The 11,903-nt window shown below is 41.4% G+C and overlaps 1 protein-coding gene across 1 annotated transcript in view; it reads right to left on the bottom strand.

Moving 5' to 3' along the window:
* Positions 1-7,187, bottom strand: part of ARHGEF9 (Cdc42 guanine nucleotide exchange factor 9) — a 185,906-nt gene extending 178,719 nt beyond the window's left edge. The window contains exon 1 of the transcript XR_002479737.1: positions 6,384-7,187. The gene's annotated coding sequence lies outside the window, so the exon portion shown is untranslated. The remainder of the gene's footprint in view (positions 1-6,383) is intronic.
* Between the last annotated feature and the right edge of the window lie 4,716 nt (positions 7,188-11,903).

Genomic DNA, 11,903 nt, shown 5'->3' with positions numbered 1-11,903 from the left:
TATATATATATATATATATATATATATATATATATATATATATAAAGAAAGAAGTTTCTTTATATATTTAAGTATATATATAAAGAAAGAAAAGAAAAAAAAATAAAGAATTCAGCCAACCAAGTGAAACATGCACAAAGATTTCTCTGAACTTTCTGAAAATCAAATATATTCTGTTTAAAAGCTGCATCTATGATGTCTTGTTTTTCTAAAAAGGGGAAAAGAAAGTGATGGTACACAGAATTTACAGTTGTGGCACTGGTCCTCAGCAAATCCTGGACCCCGTTAAGAAACATAGTTAAAAAGAAAAAAAGAAACATACAGTTTATGGGTATTAAAAGAAAATAGGGAACTCTGGAGCCTGCAATAAGATTTACCAGGATTAAGATGCCAAGTGATTCATACTCCTTTTTCTGATGAGGTCATTGGCTTGATAGATGATTACCATGAACCTAGCATACATCTTGATGTCTACAAAGCATACAACAAATCTATCATGCCACATTATCCTCATTAACACGTTGGTAGAATAAGTGACGGCAAAGTCCAGTGGATTCTGCACTGGCTGACCAGATATATACAAAAATTCATGGACTGTAACTCCAAGAAGGGGCTCTGGTGAAATTAACCCCATCATATTGAACATTTCTTTGAATCACCAATTTGGATGGCACTTATTCAGTTTCCAAATAGTGAATGCTAGAAGAAACTGCTAATTTGTTTCATGGCATAAAGAAAAAGAAATTAGCCCACCCCCAAAGCATGAATAGACCAAGCCAAGGAAATAAAGTTTAACTAATGCAATGCTAGAAGGGACTGCTAATTTGTTGCACAGCATAAAGAAAAAAAAATTAAAGCCCATAAAAAGCTAGAATGGACTAACCAAACAAAATAAAATTTAATGAATTTGGTTCAAAAAAAGCCTCAAAGAACCAATTCCACAACAGAGTGGAAGACTGGACTAAACAGCAAAGCGTTTGAGCCTACAGTCCAAAAAGGTAGTACTTAATGCTGTCCAAAAGGGTAGTACTTAATGCTGACTGCACATTTTTGAATTACTTTGGGGAGCCTTAAATTTTTAATTTAGGAAAAAAAGCTGCTCGGGACCTATCTCACACCAATTAAATCAGAATTTCTCAGAGTGGGGACCTGGTTCGGGTATTTAAAAACTCCCCAACTGATCTGAATGTTCAGGGAGGGTTGAGAACCAATAGAAGGCAACATTTTAGATATTTCACAGACAGATCAGTCACTTTGTACTTAATTTTGATCAAGTAGCACCTGGAGTAGCATAATCAGTTCTGGGCAGCACATTTTTAAAGAAATATAGAAAAATAAAAGTACTTCGAAAGGAAGACAATTGTATGAAAACTGCAGTTCCTTCAAAACATTCTGTATCTTAAGCTTCAACAATTCACACTGCTTTTCTCCTTAAAGATCCCAAATACTGAGTTTTCATAAGACTAAAGGAAACTCTTTGATGTATATTCAAGATAAAAAGACATTTTATTGAATAAGGAATTCTGTGCAAAATTGCTATAAAAAGTATGAAAAAGCACTAAAAATGTGAGTAAGCTGAGGAAGATAGTATGACTTCAGGAATGACTCACACACCTCCCTCTCTACCTGACCTCGTTCAGCTTCACACTAGCTGGGAATGATCAACTCTGACTCTCCCCACTCTCCATTTGACAGGCAGACCTATGTCCATCCAACCAATATCTCTGACCTTTACTTACCTCATCCGTAAAACAGGGAATAACAAACATCCTTACCCACTTCACAAGGTTGATGTGATGCACCAAATTAGAAAAGATGTGAAATTGCTTTGTAAATTCCACAGACCCATGCACTGACAAGGGATTACTAGTACTGTCATTACTGGATTGCATCCCAAGTCTTCTCTGTCCTCTAGGCACTTACCCCTTCATAGCTTTTCCACTTTATGCTTTGGTGCCAGTGTAAAGCATGCTTAACTAAATGCTCTTGAGAGCTAGACTCACCTAATGACAGGAGACACTCTGGGCAGATATCAGAAGAGCTAAGCTTTGTTTCTTAGACTAAGGATTCTTAGAAAGCCAGAGCCTCAGTTGGCCTAGAACAAATTGCAGAACTAGAAATAAGAGCCAGAAAGTATAAAATTCCTCACCTCCATCCCACTTCTTGGGGCAAAGCTACTGGGGCTGGATCCAGAAGCTTTGTGTGAGATCTGAGGAGGCAGTTATTTTGGGAGAATAGGTTCAATTCCCAATTATGTCCTCATCCAGAGCAAACACTCCACAGGCCAAAGGGAGCAGAGGCCAAGATAACAGACAAAGACTAGGAGGACATGCTTTGTCCCATCCCTGCAACTGTGAGACTGTGCCTTCTGGTCATAGCCAGGCGCACTCAATCTGAGCCTCACCACCGGGCAGAAGATTACCTTACCCACAGGCTCACTGGAATCTCTCAGCTCCTTAAAAACTTAATCACCCACACCTGTGAATGAGAATCAGCCAAGGCCCAAGACCTGTTCAGCAGGCCCACAATCAAAATGGCCTTCCTAATTTGCCCAGCCTTCCCATTTGGAAACTACTCAGAGAACAATGACATAGAAACAAAATCCCCTAAATTCCACACTGCAGCCAGCATGAGCAGAGTTCCCTAAGCCACAAACAAAATTGGGACACACTACATAAGTAGCTGCTACAGGTTCTGACAGATAGGGGCTGTCTCAATAGGGGAAAAGCACTGCTCAGTTTGTTCCCACCATACTATCCCTTCACCTCCTCTCTGCCTCAGCCAAAAGTCAGGGTGAAAAAATATTTTTCAGGGTCTACAGACTTCCTTGCACTAAAGCTGGACTGCGAAATGACTCAGTTGATCTTAAGAAGGCATTTGGAAGAAAGGAGAAAAGAATTTGAACCCAGCAGCCTTCCAATAAATAGTCCCCATGGCTGGAATGAAGCTAGGCTCCATACGCCTTCTGTGGATGTGTTTGCCGGCATTTGCAGGCAATGAGGATCTTGCTTTTTCTTTGTCCACTTCCCCAAAAGCATCTCTCCAAGTCCTGCTGGACTCCAGCTCCCTTTCTCTAGAGGCCTTTGCGCCTGGACCTTTAAAGGGTGGGCTCCAGAGCTCAGCAGGAGCTGAGTGAGGCAGGAGGTTGCTAGGATACTGGTAAAGGGCTGCTCATCAATCCCCTGGTGGGGAGCTGGGAGGGAAAATTTCTGAGGTGGAATTTTTGTCCTTTCTAAGAGCAAAAGCTTAGCCTCTACCCAAAGAGGTCAGAGAAGAGGAAAGGAAACTAGAAACTTCGTTGGGAAAAGTTGGGACAATCAGAAATGAAAAGCCCTCTTCTCTTCCTACTCCTCCTTCTTCCACCACCCACCCACTTAGAGCAGGAATGGGGGCAGGGTAGGAGGCTGTATCAGAGCAGGGAGTAAATGGAGAAGGGAGAAGATGAAGATAAGAGGCAGGAGAGGGAAGAATAAAAAGTCAAATGCAGAGGGCTCCACTCCTCTGGGCTGCATTTTTCATTTTCTCCCACTCTTCTCTTTTTGCATATCCTCACAAGTCTAAAGGAGAAATGCCAAACCTTTAGGATTCACACAAGTAAAAAGTCATACTGCCAACTTTGGTTCTCTACTTCCCAAACTCCCTTTTAGCTGCTCTTGGGTGGCCTGCCATCTGGCTAGCAACATCCCCTTATTTGCCTAGAGATAAGTTAATTTGAAAAATGCTTACCCATTTTGCCAGCTAAATTACTGATGGAAGGGCTCAGTCAAGCAACCCCTTTAGCCTAAGGGGTTGTGGGGGGGGCATAGGAGTGGTAGGGGAAATACCCATTCATTCTGGCACCAGTCAAATCCTTACAGGCCCTAGCACAAGGAGGCCATTCAGAACTATGGAACACTCAATGCATGCCCTGCTATTTTTCCTCATTCCTAGCACAACCAACCCCCACCCACATTCAACAGTGTGCACCCTCTCCCCTCCACACACACAGAAGGGTGTACATACACACCCACAAACATACTGCCACACACCCTACACACATACATTCCCAAAGATTCTCTGCCAAGGGTCTGTCAGGCACCCAGAGGTAAAGGTTGTGGCATTTCAAGACACTACTTTGCCACAAACCTGGCTCAAAGACTAACCTTAGAGAACCCTTCTCACCTTAAAGGGGAAAAAAAGCAAAAAGCATTCCACTGTTATAGTCCAGTTTTCTTCCCACACAGCTAGGTAAAAAAATCTCTTAGGTAAAACTTAAGTTTCTCCAGATACCAGCAACCAGGTATTTCCTTCCCCACCCCATCACCCATTGATAAATATTTCATTTTCCTTTTCAGTTGTCTTTCTAGTTCATCCCCCTCTGATTTCAAGTGTATATGGGCACCCAAAATCACCGAATGCAATAACTTGGAGGTCACCTAGTCCAACCATCCCCAAATGCTAATGTTACAGGGAACCCCAAACACATTAAGAAAAAAAAAATTGTCCAAGGTCAAATAATCTCTCAACAGAGAGAACCCAAGTCTGTAGCTGCCCAGCCTAGAGATTTTCCTGTCCAACGTGTCTCAAAACAAAGTGCCCAGCCAAAACATAAGCTTACTTTAGATAATACCACTGGAGCTAAGGGTATGTGGTGGGGTTGGGGGTCACATGATTCTCTTTGCAAAGAAACAAGTTCAGTTCAATTCAGCCCCCCTCCCAACAAAGGAATCAAAGAGTAAATAAGAATCTTCCCAGATTCCCAAGAATAAGCACACTTCCCAGATCATGCTTATACCAATGTACCAACAGAATAATAATAATAATAATAAAAAGCCTTTTACCCACACGGAGCCAAGAGCACACACCCTGAGCCTTAAAACCTCTTCTGACGCCATTAAATAATACTCTCTGGGTTCTGAGATCAGGACAATTTCAAGAACCTCCTTCACAGCCCCTTTCCCTTCATAATCATTTCCAAAGAGATTGAACAATAGGAAATGGAACTTGACAGCACAAGCCAGCAGATTTGTACATCACACGTGAGCAGCCACCCCCATGGGTGTAGGGGGAACATGCGTGTAGACTGTATGACCCTGATTCATTGCTACATGGGCCAGAAACAGCACTATTTCAAGTCAGGTAAACACAGAATGGAATACCTGCCAATCAGTGGGTGGAGGTAGGGGGAAAATAAGTATCATGCACATTGGCATCAGAGACCATTTTTTCTTGGCTTTTCCAAAAGCTTTCTCAGCAGAAAGAAAAATATAAAAATAATAGCAATAATGACAGCAACCACCACCATCTGATACAGAAATGCAAATATATGTCAAAACTGAATGTTGCTTCTAGCTCATGTTCCCCCCAGCTCTCAGCCCATTCCACCCAGACTTTTTTGGGGGGGAGGGGGTGCTCAGAACTCTTAATTTAGCATGATACATACTTTCATTTTGTTATGGAAATCTTTCAGTTAGAGACCTCTGATCTTTAAAGAACAAGAAAACAAACAAAACCCACCACTTTATCATTAGCACTAGCAAGTTCTATTTAAAAATGTAGCTCAAGAACATCAATGCAAATAAAATTATCCAAAGAAGCATATACGAATACTATTATTCCCAGGGTGGGTAAAGAGCTGGCTTTTGTTGTTTTTCAGAGGACACATAGAGAAAATCGACAAACTCAAATCCAGGGGTACAACCTTCTTTGGGAAAAGGAACCCAAACAGCTCTTGTCAATGTCTCCTCTTGCCAATTCATAAACATCAAAGCAGGCTTTTATGTTTCAGTCCATAATTCCAAAGAAACTGACATTTAATGCTTTAAGAAATGTTTTAAAGGTGGCTTCTTTCCAAATTGGAAACTATGAACTAAACCCTGGACAGCAAATTGAGTCAGGATATAGTCACCAACTGCCAGCTCAATACACCCCACCACATCACTTCTCAAATTCTTCTCATTAGAAACTAAAGAATCATTTCCCCTAAATTCATTCCTTGTTTCAATGTTTTTCCCTCTTCACATCCAGGGCAGGACTGTCTTTCCTAAAATGTCAAAAATCCATCACGCTCTTCCCACAACCATCCTTGTCCAAAAACAAACCCAAATTCACTCGTGATGGCAAGATAGAATTTTTGACTAAAATTCCCTGATGGAATTTAAAGGTAGTTTTCAAGAAAATGAATTGACAAAACACCACAAACGGCAAAGCCACTGTTTAAGGGCGCAGATCTTGCTCCGTGAACGTCACATAAATGGAGAATGCACATACACATGCACACTTAAATAGAATGCATTTCTTTATCAACAATTTTACTCAAGCAATAAGCAACTACATTCACAGGCATATTTAAAAGACAAGACATGACAAAAGATTTAGGGAGAGATAATATACCAACGTCATACATATCACAGCGAGGCCATGTTGAAGCTCAAAACGTTTTCCCCCCTGAGTAAAAAATTTTGCTTGCTCTTTCTCTCCCTTTCTTTCCCTGTCTCTGTCTGTCTCTTTTTTATTCTCGGTGGTTCTCGGGATGAAATCAAAGCGAGAGTTCGCAACAGCTCAGGAAGCTGGACTCCATTCAGCGCGTTCCCAGGAAAAACATGAGTATGACATTGACAAGCAGGAGGACTACAATCACGGCAAAAACAACTACAGTTTGCACATCCAGGGTCATGGTGCAATGCAGAACACTGTAGTGTTCCAAGTGGGGGGCCGGCAGATTGGGAGATGTCAGTCTCTGTTCTGTCAGACTGTCCATACAGCCACCATGCTAGAAAGGAGAGGAGGAAGTCGGATGGTTGGGGAAGGGCTGGGTTTGGCGCCCGAGTTTGGTATGGGGGGAGGGGATGGGGACAGGGGAGATTGATTTCCCCCTTCTCAGGATTAAGCTGATCTTTCTTCCCTAGCTGAGAAATCTTAGCTCGCGCTTAAGTCGGCAGAATCCAGCATTCTCTCTCGGGCGCCAAGCAAAAGGCAAAATCCTGGCTTTCAAAGAGAAAGGCGGGAGGAACCAGTGCGAGGTTCTCCTGCGCCTGCTCGGTTGTCTGTCCGGGCGTGCGTCTGTCCACCTGCCTGGCTACAGGTCAGTCGCGGTCTCCCCTACTCCCTCTAGGTCGCTCGCTTTCCTAGTTTCCTCGTTTTTCTAGCCTGCTTGCTTGCTCTCTCCGCGATGCTCCAGGCTTCCAGCCTCTCATTTAAATCCTGCCTTGCTGGCTCTCTCCCTCTCCTCTCCTCTCCCCACCCCCCAGCCCGTAGGCGGTGTTTTTATTCACCTAGCGGCTGTGGGCGCCTGCGTGAGGAGCTTCGGGAGCTGCTGACAGTACCCTCGGCCAATAGCAAATGCTGCAGCCGCGCGTTTACTCGCTGGGTAGGGCGGGACTTCAGCTGGCGTGCTAGCCCCTGCAACCAATCGGAGGGCCCAAGCCTTCCCTTCCCCCCCGCCCCTAGCGCGAGCCAATGGCTGCCGGCTCTGGCGTGGGGGTGGGGAGTTTGTTGGGGGTGAGTTGAGGGGGATGTAGGGAGAGGAAGGGGGGGTGCACACAGAAGTGGGAGGAAAGGAGAGGGCGTGGCTGGGAGGGAGGGAAGGAGGAATAAAGGGAAGACTAATGGAAGGGGGGAGAGAGAAGGAAAGATGGGAAGGAGGGAGAAGAGATAGGGGATAAGGTGAAGAAAGAGAAGGGTGAAGGAAAATAAGGGGAAAAAAGGTTGAAGAAGAGGGAAAAGGAAGGGTAAAAAGGGATAGGTAGGTGGGGAGGTGGCATGCCTTGGCATCCACTTATTTTGGAGTCTGGGCCAAGGAAAAAGCAAAGGTTTCTTTGGCCACTGCCTAAGTATTTACAGGCAACTCATAATTAGCTATACGCATTAAAAAAAAAACAGTGCTGTCGACAGAACCACAAGGACACACTACAAATTATCCAAAATCCAATTCTATTTGGCCTTCTCTGATATCCCTGTGCTTGCAGGTTAATTTTCTTTCCTGTTTATGGTTTATGACTGCACTCTTCCAGCAAGTTGGGTACTATGAAGAGAAGCCAGCTTTGCAGTTGAAAAAGCCTCTACAAAACTTGCAATATGCTTGTAATCACTGTCCTGCTCTGTGTTCCTGATTCTGTGTCTGGAACTAGGGAAAAAGCCCTGGACGGGAAGGTTTCAGATTTACTCCCAGCCCTACTTTAAGCTTGCCTTATGACTTTTGGGCAACTCCTTTCCCCTCTCCTGGCCTCCATCTCCCTTCTGTCACATGAGGACTTAGACCTACCTGAAAATTCAGTGAAAACTCTGAACCTTCACCTCAGAAAAAATATATGCAATTTCAGCAGGCTCCTGGGCCTTCAAAAACCCAGCGCTCCCTTATACAGATCTCTAAGGGCCCTTCTTCCTCTTACATCCTAGGACTCTAAAAGTGAACAGATAGATATTGGTAGAGGGGGCGGAAACTAGATTATCCAGGAGTAGAACAAATTAAGTTCTGGAACTCCTAGAATACTATAGACTCTAAGAGGAATGAGAAATAGCTATTTATTCTCTAGAAATCGTTGAGGCTAGAACAGTCATCTTAACTAAATGACTGGAAATTCTGAATGAATGCAGGTCATAAACAAAATGGCCCCTAGCCCTACAAGATAGAATAAAACCCAAAGAAGTCCCCACTTCAAAGGTTTGGGCTTATAACACCACCTATGAATGACTCATGCCAAAACAAACAACATAAAACTCTGAATCAGATCAAGCTTCTAGATCAATTATCAATGTATAGAATACACAGAGGACAGAAAAACATATTAAACTGCAATATGGAAGTAAAGAGTAAAAAACAAAAACAAAAACAAAACAACTACAGGACCAACAGCCTGGCTTTTTAACAAATAAATAGGAAGGAAAAGGTTTGACTTAGGTGGAACGTGTGTGTGTGTGTGTGTGTGTGCGTGCACACATGTGCGTGTGCTTCTGCACACACACATTTGTGATATTTATGAAACAACAGGAAATTTGAACAGGCTGGGCACTTGATGATAATAAGAATCGCTATTACTTGCTTAGATGTTATAATGATATTATGGCAAAGTTTAACAAAATGCAGGCAATAGGGATAATTTTTGTGACCTTGAACTTGGCAATGGTTTCTTAGATATGACATGAAAAACACAAGCAACAACAACAAAATAGATAAATTGGACTTCATCAAGATTAAAAACTTTTGTGCTTCAAAGGATACTATCAAGAGTATGAAAAGACAGCTCACAGAATGGAAAAAAACATTTGGAAGTTATATATCTGATAAGAAACTTGTACCTAGAATATATAAAGAGCTCTTACAAGTCAATTATAAAAAGAATAACTCAATTAAAAAACTGGCAAAGGTTTTGAAAAACATTTTTTCCAAAGAAATAGTCAATAAGCACATGGAAAGATGTTCAACATATTAGCCATCAGGAGAATGCAAATCAAATGCAGGAAATGCAAATGCAAGATATTTACTACAGCATTACTTATAATAAGATACCCCAAGAATGGTTATAATAGAAAAGCTAGATGTGGAGAAATCTGAACCTTCATAACACTGCTGGTCAAAATGGGTGAAGCTACTTTGGAAAACAGTCTGGTAGTTCCTCAAAAAATTAAACATAGGGTTACTATTTGACCCAACAATTCCACTTCTATGCATACACCTAAGAGAAATGGGAAAAAAATGCCCACACAATATCTTGTATATGAACGTTCATAATAACATTACTCACAATAGCCAAAAGATGGAAAAAACTCAAATGTCCATCAGCTGATGAATGGCTAAACAAAATGCGGTATAGCCATACAATGGAATATTATTCAGCCATAAAAAGGAATAGAGTACTATTACTGCAACAATATAGATGAACTTGGAAAATATTATGCTAAGTGAAAAAAACAGACAAAAAAAGGCTTTTGTATGATTCCATTTATATGAAATGTCCATATAATTATGGTTTAATGAAGCTTTTGTTTCACTTATATATAAATGCAAATGTGCTAGATTGTGATGTAAAATTTCTTTTTTTTTTTTAAGATTTTATTTATTTGAGAGAGAGAGAGAGAGAGAGAGACAGCACAAGTTGGGGGAAGGTCAGTAATCTGTGTTTTAACAATCCCAGGACCCTGAGATCATGACCTGATCTGGTCAGATCCTTAACCAACTGAGCCACCCAGGCACCCTGTAAAATTTATTTCTTATAGCAAGTAATTCCAAAATAGTTTAAAAGCCACTCTGCTAGATTATGATGAGACAGATACTAGTGATCACGACAGTACCATAATGTAAGCAACTAGAATCTTTCTCCTTGTTTTTTTTTTTAAGTTTTTATTTGAATTCCAGTTATTTAACATATAATGTAATAGTAGTTTCAGGTGTACAATATAGTGATTGAACACTTCCATACATCACCCATTGCTCATCACAACAAGTGCACTCCTTAGTCCCCATCACCTATTTAACCCATCCTCCCATCCACCTCCCCTCTGGTGACCCGCAGTTTATTCTCCATAGTTAAGGGTCTGTTTCTTGGTTTGCCTCTCTCTCTCTTTTTCCCTTTGCTCATTTGTTTTGTTTCTTAAATTCCACTTATGAGTGAAATTATATGGTATTTTTCTTTCTCTGACTGACTCATTTTGCTTAACATAAGAGTCTCTAACTCCATACATGTCATTGCAAATGACAATATTTTCTTCTTTATTATGGCTGAGTAATATTCCATTGTGTATATATACCACATCTTCTTTATCCATTCATCAGTGGCCACTTGGGCTATTTCCATAATTTGGCTATTGTAGATAATGCTGCTATAAACATTGGGGTGCATGTATCCCTTTGAATTAGTATTTTTGTATTCTTTGGGTAAATACCTAGTAGTGCAATTGCTGGATCATAGGGTAGTTCTATTTTTAACTTTTTGAGGACTCTCCATACTGTTTTCCATAGTGGCTGCACCAGTTTGCATTCCTACCAACAGTGTAAGGGGGTTCCTCTTTCTCCACATCCTTGCTAACACCTATTGTTTCTTGTTCTCCTTGCCTTTGAAAGGGCAATTATATCCTATCTCCACTTCATTGTCTATTGACCCTTCACTCCACTGCAGCCTGGCTTTCACTCCCATCATTTCATAGGGAACTAAAACCTCTTGTGAATATAAACAAATGATCAACTTGTTACTAAATGGCATGACCAATTTTCATCTTTATCTTCCTTGACTTCTCTTGCTCTTGATTCCATTGATGCCTTTCTCCTTCCTGAAGTGCTCCCTTTGCCTTGGCGACATCATCCACATGACTTCTCTGGTTATACAGTCTTTACTTCCTGTCTGGGTTCTTCTTCAATCAATCATTTAAGGCCATGATTTCTCAGGGTTCTTCTAATCTCAGTCCCCTTATCTTCATTCCACACTTACACTGAATGGTGGACCCATCCATTCCCAAAGCTTGAACTACCAAATACATTACACACTGATGTACCTCCTTTCAACAAAGTTACTGAATACTAGGGGAACAAAATCCTTTCCTGCATACAGCTTACAATTCTCTGCTGATGTTCTCTTGAATTCCAGAGATGAATCTCCAACTGCCTTATGGATATCTCTTCCTGAATATGTCACAAGAACCTCAAACTTAGTCCAAAATTGAAATAATCTTTTCCCATCCCTGCCACTTTCCTCTTTCCCCTGAGTTCCCTGTCTTGTAGGAATGTCTCCTTACAAAAACCCTAGGAGATATCTGTAAGTCTTGTTTCTCATTCATTTGCTTCCAGCCAACCAGTCCTCTAAGTCCTGGTAATTCTCTTCCTCCTTAATTTCTCTCTCATGTGTCCTTCCTCTGTCTCCCTGCTACCGGTATTTTTAATCAGTTCCTCATCACCTTTGATTCCATTACCATCCATTACTTGGTCTCTGTCC

Source organism: Neomonachus schauinslandi, chromosome X (assembly GCF_002201575.2).
Source record: "Neomonachus schauinslandi chromosome X, ASM220157v2, whole genome shotgun sequence".
NCBI classification, from domain to species: domain Eukaryota; kingdom Metazoa; phylum Chordata; class Mammalia; order Carnivora; family Phocidae; genus Neomonachus; species Neomonachus schauinslandi.
The sequence above is the reverse complement of the archived record's forward strand: the minus strand, read 5'-3'. Positions and strand labels throughout refer to the sequence as shown.